Source organism: Eurosta solidaginis, chromosome 4, assembly GCF_040869045.1.
Source record: "Eurosta solidaginis isolate ZX-2024a chromosome 4, ASM4086904v1, whole genome shotgun sequence".
In the NCBI taxonomy this organism is placed as follows: domain Eukaryota; kingdom Metazoa; phylum Arthropoda; class Insecta; order Diptera; family Tephritidae; genus Eurosta; species Eurosta solidaginis.
The window spans coordinates 6,190,804-6,206,492 of NC_090322.1; the positions used below are offsets into that span (position 1 = coordinate 6,190,804).

A 15,689-nucleotide genomic window follows, 5' to 3' on the forward strand; every position below is an offset into this window, starting at 1 on the left:
CTTGTAAAACACATGAACTTACATTTAGGTAGGTTTAGTGACATCGCGTTTACATTACACCAGTCACCAAGACTATTCAGATCAGCCTGAAGACATGCCCTATCCACGGGTGAGCGGATAGGCATTACAAGTTTGACATCATCAGCGTAAATCAACGGCTTGCAGCTCTTCAAAACACAAGGAAGGTCATTAATGAACAAGAGGAACAAAACCGGACCAAGATGGCTGCCTTGAGGAACACCAGAAGTTACGTTTATGAACCGATACCGACAATTATTAAATATAACTGTTTGTTTTCTTTCCTTCACATAAGAAGAAACCCAAGATAGAAACAAAGGAGGAAATCCTAACCGATCAAGTTTGAGTAAAAGTATAGAATGAGAAACTTTATCAAAGTATAGAATAACAAACTTTATCACAATTAGTCTTAAAACTGTTGGATACAAAGGTTGTAAACTCGAGCAAGTTGGACACCTTTAGATACCCATATCGTACAAACACATTCTAGAGTCACCCCTGGTCCACCCTTATTGCGATATCTCGAAAAGGCGTCCACCTATAGAACTGAGGCCCACTACGTTTGAAATAATCATTAACACCTTTCATTTTGACACACATGTGATACAAACACATTCCAGGTTACCCTAGGTTCATTTTGCTAAATGGTGATTTTCCCTTATTTTGTCTCCAAAGCTCTCAGCTGAGTATGTAATGTTCGGTTACACCCTAACTTAGCCTTCCTTACTTGTTTTTGATTGTCTTACATTTTCGCTGCTTTCGTTTGAGTTTTTAATTGAAATTCGTTCACTCTCAACGGCAGCAGCTTCAGCGCATTAAATTGAACTGAATCGTATAAATATGAGGAGTTCAATGTAAAATACAAATTCATTTCAATTTATGTTGAATGACGTCACTGATACAAATATTAATGTAAATAATACATACTTGAAACGCGATTCAATTTTATGCGTGGAAATTTTATAAGCAATTTAGAAATTGACTTGGATAAATGAAGTCTGGATAAGATATTTTTAAGCGATGACTAGAATACACTTGCTATATTGGTTGGTGCGTAAAAAGTTTTTTTTCTTTTTAACTAAAAACCGATTGCCTTTGTAGCATTTTTTTGTGTGATTTTTCACGATTGACGAAAGTTTGTAGTTCTTTAATTTAAAAAAATCTAAATAAAAAGATGATAAAAAAATTTTAAGGACTACCTTTATATAAGTGGACCAAAAAATAGAAGGCGATTTTTGCTTTAATACAGACATAGTCTTGTTGAATTTTGACTAAAAAACATTAACAATAGCTTTTGTAAAACAATTTTGGGATTTAAAATTATAATTATTTAAATTTTAAATAATCAATGAGTTAATTCCTAGTACATGGTTTGCCTTAAATTGAAAGATTGCGTTCCACCTTTATAGTTTTAAATCACAAAATTCTTTTACAAAAGCTATTGTTAATGTTTTTTAGTCAAAATTCAACAAGACTATGTCTGTATTAAAGGAAAAATGGCCTCAAATTTTTTGGTCCATTCATATAAAGGTAGTCCTTAAAATTTTTTTATCATCTTTTTATTTTCAGTTTTTTAGTACTGCCTACAAAAAGGCAATTGCAACTTTGATTAGTAATATAAGTAATTCCTAACGCCGTTCTTTGGGTTGCTCGGACGTACTACGTCTATAGCTTTATTCGGCTTAGGTGACTGTAGAAAGATGTATGTGTGCTACATATAAATCGTTGAATTATTATAGCTGTTCGATGTTATTGATATTGGTGAAGCGGGTGAGTTGAACAAAGAGGATGAATGTGGTGAATGATTCTTGTTGGCGATTATTCTCATAATTGGCGTAGCCGAATAGTGCAAAGCAATCGTTGTTGGTGAATATGATCACAATTGTTGAGGAAGTAAGTAGAGCTTACGATTCCTTCTCGAACACAAGCGAGATTTTCGAGACCCGAGAAATCGAGAACTCGAATTCTCGCGATATTCTCGTGTATCGAAGTACTCGTAAATCTCGCGAGCTTCTCGACATTCTTACTTAGTCGCTGTATGGACAGTATTTATACACTTGGTTTTTTTTACTTGTGACTTTTTTGTTGATTATATTGCTTCAATGATATTTAACTCAAAAAATTTTTATTATACATATAATTTTGTTCGCAATATTTTATTTTTCAACGCGACATCAAGAACACGGCTTCTCGCGAGGTTTTTTATTTGTGGTTTTGCGGACATTTTTGCTTGTGCTCTAGAAGAAATCGTAAGCTCTACATAAAACAGCCAATGAATCGATTAAGTTGAATGTCGCGAGCCTTACGAGTAATTCGAGATTTAAGAATTTCGCGAGCCTTCCGAGTAATTCGAGAATCTCGCGAGCCTTTCGAGTAATTCGAGATTCGAGAATCTCGCGAGAAGGCAGTACTCGCGAGAAATCTCCTTTCGAACATGTTCGAGAAATCGTAAGCTCTAGAAGTAAGTTCAACACAATTGATGATGTGGTGAATTTTCATTGCTGGTGAATGTGCATCATAACAAGAGAATTCCACCTCGTTTGTCCACGCGCCTCTGAGCGGAATTTTTTTGATAAAATATTGCATTGTCACCGGGTTCTGGCTTACGGCCCAAGTTTCATGTCTCTAGCTCAACGGGAAGTTACTCGAAAATCGATGGCAAAATTCCCCCCCGTTTTTAAAGGATTTGCAGTTATCTTGACTAGCGCGCCACCTAGAGGAACTTTGTTTTCTATAAGTTGTATTGTCACCAGGCCTCTAACTATGTGCCAAGTTTCAAGTGTCTAGGTAACCGGGAAGTTAGTTAAAAATGGATTGAAAGATTCCGAAATTAAAATTATTTTTCTTACTATCTCGATCCGCGTGCCACCCAGCGATTTTTTTTGATCAAATGTTGCATTGCCACCGGGTTCTGACCCACGGCCCAAGTTTCAAATCCCTAGCTAACCGGCAAATTACTCAAAAATCAATCGCAAGATTCCCCTCGTTTTTCAGGGATTTGTAGTTATCTCAATTAGCACGCCACCCAGCGGAACTTTGTTTTCCACAAATTGTATTGTCAACGGGTCTCGAACTATGTGCTAAGTTACAAGTCTCCGGGAAGTTAGTTAAAAATGGGTTGAAAGATTCCCAATTTAAAATTAATTTTCCTAATATCACGATGCATGCGCCACCTAGCAGAATTTTTTTTTGATAAAATATTACATTGTCACTGGGTTCTGACTTACGGCTCAAGTTTTATATCTCCAGCTCACCGGGAAGTTACTGAAAAATCGATTGCAAGACTCCCCTCGTTTTTCAAGGTTTTGTAGTTATCTCACTTAGCGCGCCATCTAGCGGAATTTTGTTTTCTGTATATTGTATTTTCCCCAACCCTGGATCTGTGTGCCAAGTTTCAAGTCTCTAGATCACCGGGAAGTTAGTTAAAAATGGATTGAAAGATTCCCAATTCAAAACTAATTTTCTTAATATCTCGATCCATGCGCCACCTAGCGAAATTTTTTTGATCAAATGTTGCATTTTCACCGGGTTTTGACTCACAACCCAAGTTTCAAGTCTCTATCTCACCGGGAAGTTACTTAAAAATTGATCGCAAGATTCCCTTCGTTTTTTCAGGGATTTTCGTTTATCTCGATTCGTGTGCCACCTGGTGGCATTTTGTTTTCCACGAATTGTAGTGCCATCGACTCGCAAACTATGTGCTAAGTTTCAGGTCTCTGGATCACCGAGAAGTTAGTTAAAAGTCGATCGCAAAATTTTTATTTTAAAATAAATTTTCTGTATATCTCGATCCCCGCGCCACCCACTTGCATTGTAATGTCTCACAGATCTGAACTATGTTCTAAGTATCAAGTGTCTAGCTCAACGGGAAGTTACCGAAAAAGACTTTTCCGTGGGTCAAAAATTCCTATGGAAATGAGGGGACAAACATGAAAGCGACATAATATAAAGGTAAACAAATAGTCAGATTATTCACATAAACAACATAACAATTAAACGCTTCTTATCTTTTCAAGAGCTCCAAGCTTCTCTAAACTGTTATGTATATGCATGTGAGGATTATAAAATCAAAAATTTACTATAGATGGCGATATAATCCAATCATTTTCTTAGTTAACACTAAACTTAAGAGGTTTATTCTTCATTCCAAATGTTAAACGAATTTAGCGTCCAAAGCTCTCAACCGATGCACACGAAAAAAAAAGTTTGTTAAATCAACCGAATTATTGGTTAATTCAACCGAAATTAAATTATTATAAATTTGAAAATAGCCAAATATTTGTTTTGTGCCCATTTTCTGAAATCTAGAAGTTTCTACTTGTGTTTTATTCACACAATCCACTAATGTATAAATAACGACCACAAGATCGTCTAGATTTTTGACTCCATTAGGCACTCAATAAAGCAATAATGAGATAATTAAGAATTTTTATTTGGTATGGGACATTGGGTTTATTAATGGCTTTTATGTAGAAGACTTAGCTAATTATTTCATTAGCCCTCTATGTGAAATTGCTATAGAAATCACTAAATTGTACGAATATAGCAAGGATGAACAGACGTTTAAATCCACAACAAATTAACGTCTAATTAACATTTAACCCAGGACCATGATTATGCAAGCCCACTTAGCTTCGAACAATGTTGCTGCTCAAAACTTGGTGCACTGCTCCCAACTCTGGTTTTGTGACGGTATAAAATAGACAAATTAGCAGTTTGGAAACAGATAAAACGAATTAGTGTTTATTCATTAAAAATACAAACATTATATCACATAGCCTTTCTCAATTCAATAGCACAATTAAGCTGTGTAAATATATAAACAAGTCACATTGAAATTTTCTTTTGAAAACAGCCAAATATTTGATCTGTGCCCATTTCCAGAAATCTAGAGGTTTCTACTTGTTTTTTATTCGCACAATCCACTAATGTATAAATAGCGCCCACCAAACCTATCTTGACATACTCAATATTTAACCAGCGTCTCAAAAAGTAAAATCTAAAATGAGTTTAAGAAATTATTTCGTACTCCTGTTGGTCGCGGTTGACTTCCATTACACCTACACAAATGCGGAATTCCGCGTTGGAAGTAGCAGTTCTAGCCGTTCTAGCAAGTCTAGCGTTTTCAGCAGTTCTAGCAGTTCTGTGAATACAGAGGCTAAATCATATGTAGTGGCAATACATCGAGACGACGAATATGTTTGCGTAGGATCATTGGTTACTATGGAATACGTGGTTACAGCTGAAGAGTGCGTGGAGGAGAAAGAACAGCAACAACTCACAGTTATAGCTGGAAAGGGGGAAGGACGGCAAGTTCGCGTTCCTTTTTCTAAATTTTTTGGCTCGGTTGTGCAAAAAGTGGATATAGGTATAATTAAAGTGTTGTCCTCCTTTCACCAAGATCCTACAATAGGAACAATAGAACTTTGCAAAAGTACATTACAACGGGGGATGCAAATTCAAGTTAGTGATACTATCGAATCTACTGTCGAAACTATTGGAAAAATGCATTGTTGTGATCGTTATTTGTATGGGCACAATTGTAAAAGTACAAGGCTTTGTGGAGTTCGTTCAACACGTTTAGTAGATTCTGGAGCACCGGGCGTTGTGAAGGGAGCTCTTTGTGCTGTGGCAGGATCTAATTTCGATGGTTCGCCCTTATATACAGATTTATCTGTTAGAAGTACTGCTTTCAATTATATAATACATGTGACGAGATGTACAGATGTGTCATAAAATTATAATAATACTTCTTAATAAATAGCACAGAAAGGGGACACTCGCAACCATCAGTGTTGATATACATATTTCTATTAAAATGTTTTCGTTTTTAGTTTCCGTGACGAGATTTACCTAAATTATTATTTTTTATTGTAAAACTTTAACTGCTACAATCAAAATATTTCGTTAATTAAAAACTCATTGCTATTGTAGCAATAACGGAGTATTACATATATGACGTTTGAGTGGAACATCGACCTATCTCGGCTGAAAGCCCCATTACAGAATTTTTTGTTTAAATGCCCCAGTTCACGTCTCAGCAGTTGAAATGACGATATTTTTATGGTATTATCGACAAATAAATGCGATTTAATAAAAAGTTTTGGTTATATTCATTGAAAATGATAAATTAAGTGGTTATTTTATTTGCTGACTTCAACCAACTTATTGGTAACGGACTGGTACAAATTTCAGAAATGTGTATCAGGAAGACTTGGCAGCCAAAAGAGGTTACTACCGTTAGGAGTTGGAGGAGTGCAACAACTCTGAAAAGATTCCAAGGGAAATTAAAGCCACCATTGTGAAGTAAGGAGTTGATTCTTTTTACAGGGCAAGTAAAAGAGATTCTTAGGTTGGCAGAAGTGAAAAACGAGGAGTGCTGGGACGAATATAGAGATCTGTTGTGGATCTTTAAACGTGAAATCGCCAGGTCGCAGAGGGTTTCATTGAAAAAATGTCTGGGCGGACATCAAATATGGTGTTAATCTTTTCAGCACAACAGACTTACATCAAAGGCAAGTCATTCGATACTGCATTGCATAGGGTGGCCATAAACAACATCTCGAAACGAGTAAACACGGAGTCAACTCAATTAAAGTTCATCCCGCTTTTAAAAAATGGATCAGCTCGATGTTAAGCTGCAGAGTAATCACGTCGCAATGTGGTCTAGGCAACAAAACCTGTAAACAGAGTAGCACCGCAAGGTGGGGTTTTAGCGGCGTCCACAGTATTGGTGACGCTGGTTACCAGCCAATTGCTTATGCGCCTCGCGGGAGGACCAGTCAAACTGCATATCAGATGACGTTGCAGTCATAATAAGCGGCAGATGCCTAACAACAATCAGCTCTCTGATGGATCAGTTCGGGATGTACAGGCCTGAGCATCTGGCGTCTAAGTAAGAGCTTTACAGGCACATAGTAGGTCATGAAAATCAGTAGGCTTTGAAATCAATGAGCACAATAACAAAAAGCGAAAGTAAATCAGTGACAAAAAAAAAAAATAATAATAATTTGTACCCACCGTCTTTTTCAAAGTTTAGTTGCGTTGGGGCACCTCTAAACATACGATGAGTGAAATAAAAATTTTCAACCTTATTTCTGGTCAGCCAAAAGCGATTTTGAAAAAAAAAATTCACTCCACCTTAATATATGTATATAGCTAAATAACCAAGCATGAGATACGACTGTTCTAGAAGGCATGTTCGTGAAACGTCTAGAACTTAGGAGAAATGGGCGAACGAGGTAACCGAGATTATAAAATCAGCGCCCGCTGAGGAATCAGAATCCGTTTGATTTAAACACGCTATTAGTGAAGTATACTTGTAATTGTACTACTACCAAAGTAGTGTAATAAAGACAATTTTGCAATACAAAATATCGGAGTTATTTATTCGACAGTTTAGCGATCGAACGTTAGCAGAAGGTGTATAATGTATCAGGAATTTCCCAGAATTCGTTACAATATTTTCAGCCACATAGAGCGTACAGACGATGAAGATTTAGCAATCTTCGAAATTAATTAATTTGTCTGCGTAGCTATGGCAGGGCACAATTCTTGTTCTGTGAAACGATGAAGTAAAAAATGTCTTACATTTGAATAAAATTTCTTTTTCATTTCCGGATTCTTATTCTGTGAAAAGAGGAAGCTGTGGCTGAAAATATTGTAACGAATTCTGGGAAATTCCTGATACATTATACACCTTCTGCTAACGTTCGAATCGCTGAACTGTCGAATAAAAATTACCAAATAAAAAAATAAAATGGAAATACAAAAAGCAATTGATTCACTTAGAAAACCGCATTGAAGCAACAACTACATTTCCTATGAAGTCAGCTAACTAAATAATCAGCGAAACGGAAGTTCAACCGCACAAAACATAATAAATTAGTTGTTGCAGATACAAAAAATAAAGCAGAAGACCAACACATAATAGAATTAAAAATAATAAATGTAACAATAACATATAAAATAACATTGTTGCAAACACATACAACAACAATATAAGTAAATAAATATACAACACAAAAACAAAACAACAACAGCAACAACAACATAAAGTAATAATTTTTTAAGATAACAAGCGAAAAGTTTAAATTGCTAAAGAAAAGCACGTAAACTCAATCAAAAACCAGCATAAAAAAGCGTTATTACGTTGTCGTTTTTGTAATCGAATGCGCACTCGGTTGGTCGGTCGGTTTCTATATATTATATATACATATATATATTTCGATACGAGCACGCAGTTACGTTCCAATTCACTTTTATTATTAACAATTCACGTAAATTTTCACAACTTAATAAAAAAAAACAACAACAACACCACATCAATAGCTGCGACGTTGTGAGGTACCCCATAGATACCTCTACTTCAAACTTCATCTTGTTCTTAATCTTCATTTGCTTCAGCATCAATTGACTAATCAACGGCGCCGTTCATTTTCTTTTTTGAATGGAAACATTGTGTAGTGGAATTTATGATACGCAAAACTGCCACCGCCGCTGCCGCTTGTCATACAACGCTACCTGTCGCTACAACGACACACACAACAACAACAACAATAAACGAGATATCAAAGTGCATAATACGTACATTATTGGCGAGCGACCCCAACTACAGCAACAACAACTACAACCACAAAGGCAACAACAGCGCCAGCGTGCACGTTGCTGCGGCTGCTACCTGCTCGCTAACGGCGACTACACAACACTGGATTGTCAAATTGAATTATCCAAAAGGTAGGTAAACAATAAATTACGTAAGGGGGAAGGAAAGAGAGATATTGGGTATTCTGATCGTTTATCATGCGAGATCAGCAAAATTTTTAGCAACTTTTTATAAAAAATCCTAGAATATTAATCGGATTTACTGGTTCCGGGTTTCGTTAGAGACGAAGATTAGGTAAGGTTAAACTGGCCCGCCAGTAAACATGTGCAAAGGGGAAAACCCCCAATTATGTACCAAGACTAATGTTATAGATTAATTCCATTCTCTGGGTAAATACTAAAAGTTTCTCGGATCTAGCTTAATTGCTGCCTCGAGATCTTGCAATTCTGCCTTTTTTCTGCAGCTCGCACTTCTCAAATCTGCTGTTACGGACTAGGCCTAACTTATAAGACTGTGACACCAGAAGGCAGAGTGCAGTTAGTATGCCCATCGTGAGCCTTAAAGCTTGTCTCTTCTGTGATATGAGCAGCTTTGTTAGTCTAAACTTGTAGGAAATGCACATGATCTTAGAAATTTTGCAACCCCGCGCTTCTGCCCACGCCTTTACTGCCTTATGAATCATATGCAACTCTTGTCTCTTTTTTATTTCTCCTAAACGGATTCAAACGTCTCCCGTCGATTCATCAAGTGCTGCACCCTCTTTTGAGAACTCATCGGCCTTTTCGTAAACTTCTATCCTTTTCTGACCGGCAAACCAGTATAGGTGTATGGTTCGGCCTGAGCGTAGTTTCCGAAATGCTTCTTTGCATTCTCTTGATGCGACTGCAGCTCAAGCACGCTTCCTCCAGATTTTCTGCTGCTTTCTTTGTGGCTACAATTTTAGACTGAAAGATACTGCAGTGATCTGGCAGCCTGTAGGATCTAATGGATCGACACAGTAAACAGCAGACCCGACTCTTTGCGTTAATTTGGAACCATCGACATACACGTGTATAGTACATTGTGGTATTTCCGCATCCTCGCACCAATCCTCCGGCTCTATTGCGGTCACAAGATCTCTCTCGAAGCTCAAGCACGTTCGAAATATATCAGATGGCCCTATACTGCTATGGTCATACGGACTGCACTCAAGCTGCCTGATGCCTTAAGCCTTGTTGCAATTGCTAACGCTATATTTTTAGCGATTAGGTCTACAGGCGGAATGTGTAGAATGAAATGAATTGATCCTGTCGGGAAAGTTTTCCATCAGAGAGCTGATTGTTGGTAGACAACTTATGATGAGTGAAACTTCATCTGCTAATACGTATCTCGCAAATTTGAAGGACATTCGAATGCTGGCCGTGCAGGAAGTTTGACTGACTAGTAGACATAAGCGAAATAAAGTATGTACATATGTAAATACATACACACACTTTGTATACTAATTTATACAAATATTTCGTTCACCACGCTTCCTCGCATATCTTAAGTGCCATAAAAACATGAGCACATGCATTGGGCTAATAAAAATTCAGGAGAAAACTTGTCCAACTCTCCAAGCAACTGTCACTTTGATTATGCAGTTCGGTTACTCATACGCCATGTTGCACCGCCTTGTTGCGTTTATGCAAATATTTTTACTCTAACAAACAGCAGTCGCTCAATTGTCAGCCTCAGCCAACAGCTCATCAGCTGTCGGCCATGTGTCAACAACTTGTTGCTTCAATGTTCTCTTTGCCCTCTGAGCTTTGATTTATTACTTTTCACTAGAATGTAAATATTTTATTTAGGTTTTGTGATAAAAAAAATTACAATACAAATTTAAGTTCTTTCTCCTCGTGTTCCAATGAAACGTGAACCAGATACGGATAGAGATTTAACATGCAAATGCAACAACAATGTGATCCATATGGTTCACAAGATCATTGGAACACGAGGAATATGGATCACATTGTTGTTGCATTTGCATGTTAAATCTCTATCCGTATCTGGTTCACGTTTCATGGGAACACGAGGAATAACCGCGCTTGCTTATTTTATTAGATAAAGCACTACGCGCACATATATATATATATATATATATATATATATATATATATACGTGTAGGTATGTATTGGTAAATACATACGTGGATTGTATGTGCGCATACTTAAACATTTATTTATTTCATTACTTTCATGCTCATTTAATAATATGTGCGTATGTATGCATGGCATGGTCGTATGTATATACTCGCTCGCAAAAATGATAAACAAACCGAATGAAACGTGTCTTTCAACGGGGGCGGACATGTGACATTGTCAGGGGCCTTAGAATGTGTAGTAGACTGGGTGGATTTATTAACAGATATCGCGCCATCGATTTTTCGATAGGATTTGGGCTCAGGAAAGAAAGTCCCAATACGCATACCCAAAAAAATAATTTTCGAGCCTGCGAAATTTCATTTTTTTACTTTTTTCGACATTGAGTTTTAAGGGTTTTTTCACGACCCACTAAAAAAATTTTCATGTGATTGTAAACTTTTCATATATACCCTTCCGGCCCAAAAATGTCCTCTAAAAATGTTGTGGATAACAGTCTTTTGAAAAACTAATCAAATTTTTAGTAGCTCATGAAAAAAACCTTGGTAACGTTTTACAAGAGGGTGCATCACCTACTTTTTATCAAAAATTATCAAAGGTGGCATCAAAAGACGCGTCTCGACCTCTTGTTTTAAAATCCGAAAGCGGAAATTAAAAAAAAACCGTAAAAGTACCCCGAGATGCTCCGAAATATGGGGCCCGATTCATAGTTTTTTTGCATAGAACACCTTTCTGCGTTGGCGGCCTTCGGCCGGGATTTAAAAAATAACCCTGCGCACAGAACACCTTTCTGCATTAGTGTTTGTGTGCGTACAACAAATCTGGCAAAAAACAACAACTAGATAAAAATTTTATCCGATTTTTTGCTTATATCTTTTGACAGAAATAAAAATTTAAATTTTCGCATTTGGATTCTAAAATCGGAGGTCGGGACGCGTCTATTGATACCACTTTTTGATAAAAATTAGGTGGTGCACCGTCGAGTAAAACGTTACCAAGGTTTTTTTCATGACCTACTAAAAAAATTTTTTAGTTTTTCAAAAAACTCTTATCCACAACGTTTTTAGCGGACATGTTTGGGTCGGACAGGGTATACATGAAAATTTTACAATCAAATGAAAACTTTTTAGTAGCTCATGAAAAAAAAAACCTTGAAAATCAAAGTCGAAAAAAGTAAGAAAAATGAAATTTCGCAGGCTCGAAAATAATTTTTTTAGGTATGCGTAGTGGGACTTTTTTTCCTGAACCCAAATCCTATCAAAATCGATGGCGCGATATCGGTTAACTTTCGTCCATACAAATCGACCCACCCTAATGTGTAGAGTTTCTGTTTATCTTTTCGCCATAGCTAATGACTACACATAAACATGTAAATGAGGGGGCTGGAGTCAAAGGCGGCAATCTCCACCATTTCCAATTTCGAGTAAAGCGTAAAAAGAACTAAAGGCATTTATTTTCTCGAATATCATTAGAAATATTAATTCTAGTACAGAAAAAAAGAGACTAAATCGGATTATATAACAAAACCACCTAAATTCTCAACAGTTTTTGGACAAATAAGGAAAAAGGTATGGAGAATGCCGTATTTGATACTGACAACTGAATATTTCCGGTTTTGATATTTAAACGGTTCGATTCGAATGAAAATACTATAAAAGTAATTACTAATATTCTATTGAAAATTCATAAAGTCAATGTCATGTAATTTAAAACATACGAGCCGGACCCGTGCGCATCTTGCGCAACCAATATAAAAGTCTCTTATCAAATATCAACAGAAATCAGCTGTTCCGTCAATCAATTAAAACTTACTTTCGATGCCATCTGGCGTATAGTAGTAACTGTCGGTAATGCAGTGCAAATATTCACAATAGTGCCATAGTACAAATAGATTTATTTGTGTGCTCACAATCGTTTATTTTTAACAAATTATTTTAATAAAATATAGCTAAACAAAAACACTACGACCATAATTGGCCAAAGCTCGCTAATAGCCCGAATCTCCATTTTTACAACCAAAACTTTATTTATAGATTTGGATTCCAAATAACAGCGAAAAAGGTAACCGTACATAAAGACAGCAATTAGAAATAATATATATGATTACAGAGTGCTTTATTATACAAGTATAGAAAGAAGTTCACCGATAAACTCTCAACATGCTTCTTCATCTGCTTCTGTTACTCGAAATCTGGAGTATCTTTCTTCCTCAGCTGGCAAATACATTTCATAAGATACGAGGTGTGTTCGGAAAATAACAGGAATTTTCATTTTTTGAAAAAGATATTTATTTATTCATCTACATTAATGTTGTCGCCTTCAAAATAGTCCCCATTAGATATATGCACTTGTGCCAGCGCTTCTTCCAATCCTCGAAACACTTCTCAAACTCGATCTTTGGGATAGTCTTCGATGCGCGTTTAATTGCATCTATGCTTGTAAAACGACGGCGCTTCAAGGTTCTGGCGAATATGCAGGCTGGGCCATCGTTACAGTATTGTTTTTGGCAAAAAATGCACGAACAAGCAATGAAGTGTGAGCAGGTGCATTAACGTGGTGCAAAAGCCATGAAAAGCCGCACTTGTCGAGCTTTTTTCGGTCTTGGCGATCCAGAATGCCTCCACTGTTTTACTCATTGCAGACTCACCGTATGCCTTTGCTAATATTTTACACACTTTGTTACACTTTACTTCATTCTTTACGCAAAATTTTATACAAATCCTTTGATCCACTTTTTTAACAAACGAAAATCGACGACCTCATAAAAACACGTCTAACCTTAACAGCTGTCACTGACAAAGTAAACAATGAATTCAGCTGAAAATTATATCATACTTCAGGGACATGTGACAATTGGACACTCCAAACCCGCGAAATTAAAAAATTCCCGTTATTTTCTGAACCCACCTCGTAAAACAGTTGTATGAAACTTAGATATTCTCTGGCGATGCCCAAGTGTAGTCAAAGTGTTTTGTAAGAAATTTATCAACATCGCTAGGTTTAAGCAAATTGACCTGTTGCAAACCGCTCTCTACGATTTTAGGAGCATTCATGTGAAGGATGCGTCCCTTCTTTAAGACACTTTAGAAGCTTTTTAGCTGATGGAGACGCTTCCAGTTTTGCACCTCTTCAGCAAAACCGCTTGGTATTTCAAAAAGAAAAATTGCATATTCCTGAGATCGGTTTTGAAAATTGCTCCAAATATGTTACGGGCTGCGTTATAACTTCCACCTTTCTGATATCTTTTTGAATGGTACCGAATACCCTTTCAGCAGCAAGAAAGAACAGCCTACTACCGGAAAACCCGCTGCGACATTCTGCACGTCGTTTAGCGCTTTTTCCAAAAGCCATTTTCAATACATTCCAATCAGTACGGTGGTTTTGTTTTGCCTACTGCAAACATCCGCCAATAGCCTGACGGTAGTTATAGCTGGCTCAGAATCAATCTTATTGAGCCTGTCCAAAACAGCGTAAGCAATTTCGTTCAAAACATTTACAACTCGTTCTGATTTTAATTTGCACTTTTCTGAAATAAGTTTGCCAAATTCCGTAATACATTACCTGAAGTAGTTTTTAACAGTCCCGAATGTTGTTCACTCTCTACACCAAAGGTCTTAGGTTGAAGGCACGAAAAAACGGCATCAATCTTTGGAAAGGGTATTTTAAATTATATAGAAAGTCTAAGCGCGGTTGGTAGAAATTTGGCGAACACTCTCAGTGTTGCCATGCAAAGTATTTAAGCAAAAATTCATCTATAGGTCACGCCCCGACCGAAAAAAATAGAAAGTAAAATGACGCAAATTTGGGGAAAAGCTCGGCCTAAATCTTCTCCTCCGAAGTATAACGCGCATTGGATGTTTTTCTTGCAATGCACTTCTTTTTCTCTGACATAGAGTTGGAAAAGTTTCGGAGATGCAATTATTTCTCTCATCACTATAGTTTTTGGAACAAATTCAAATTTATGTGTGGAACAAAAGTATCGTACACTTTTCAAAAAAAGTGAGATTAAGCACGCAAGAAGCAACAGCACGAAATGCCGCAAAACCAATAACAACGCATAACGGCATACCGCATTCAAAGCGGCATATGTGTGGAAAGCTTTCGATACCGGCAGCAGCCAGTGTGCGTGTGTTTTCAAATAAATTTCGTACAGTTCCACAGAAAATCAGTACCAAATGTTTTTTGACAATATAAGCGTATACGCAGCAATATTTACGGTTATTTGCTAAGCAATACTGCATCAGCAAACGCCGGCAATCGACAGAACACGGTATGTATGTACAACAAAAAAAAAAGTGATAAAATTGTGTTTTGTATAAATAAATTAAAAAAATTATAGATACAAAATAATAGGAATATAAATAATGTACCTACTTTTGAATATAATATGTACTATATAAAAATATACGACGTAATATAAAAACTTATTTTAATCTATTACATATATAATGAGCGAACAGTGATCAGCGAAGAGCGCGTGGATAAAAAAAAATATATTTTTAATCATGTGTAGTGCTATATTTATTGTTATGACCACTTTAAAACTGACAAATTTGAGAACAGTGCTTTAGTGCGAACTGACGTTGAGTTGTCTTGACAAAGGTCCGTAGACGTCGATAAACCCTTAAGTGATGACGTCAATGTCTCGTTGATTTCAATGATGACATTTTTGCATGTCTGCCAAGTTGAAATGCAGCCTCCCGGCGCTTGCATTTTTAATACCTTTCATGAAAATTAAATGTTATATTAACTTTGTCACGAATCTCAAAATTGTAAGTCCTTAAAGGAAAATAGATAGACCGACCAATAAGTATACCGAAATGATCAGGATGAAGAGCTGAGTTGATTTAGCTATGTCCGTCTGTCTGTTTGTATGCAAACTAGTCGCTCAATTTTTGAATATCTTGATAAAATTTGGTAAGCGGGTATATTTAGGTGTCCAATT

General features: G+C 36.6%; 1 protein-coding gene and 1 long non-coding RNA gene across 2 annotated transcripts in view; one reads left to right on the plus strand and one right to left on the minus strand.

Moving 5' to 3' along the window:
• The window catches only part of LOC137248896 (uncharacterized), a 339,657-nt gene that overhangs the window by 4,533 nt on the left and 319,435 nt on the right, over positions 1–15,689 (minus strand). The window lies entirely within an intron of this gene.
• Positions 8,583–15,689, plus strand: part of LOC137248889 (synaptic vesicle glycoprotein 2B) — a 100,868-nt gene continuing 93,761 nt past the window's right edge. Inside the window, exon 1 of the mRNA XM_067779862.1 lies at positions 8,583–8,754. The gene's annotated coding sequence lies outside the window, so the exon portion shown is untranslated. The remainder of the gene's footprint in view (positions 8,755–15,689) is intronic.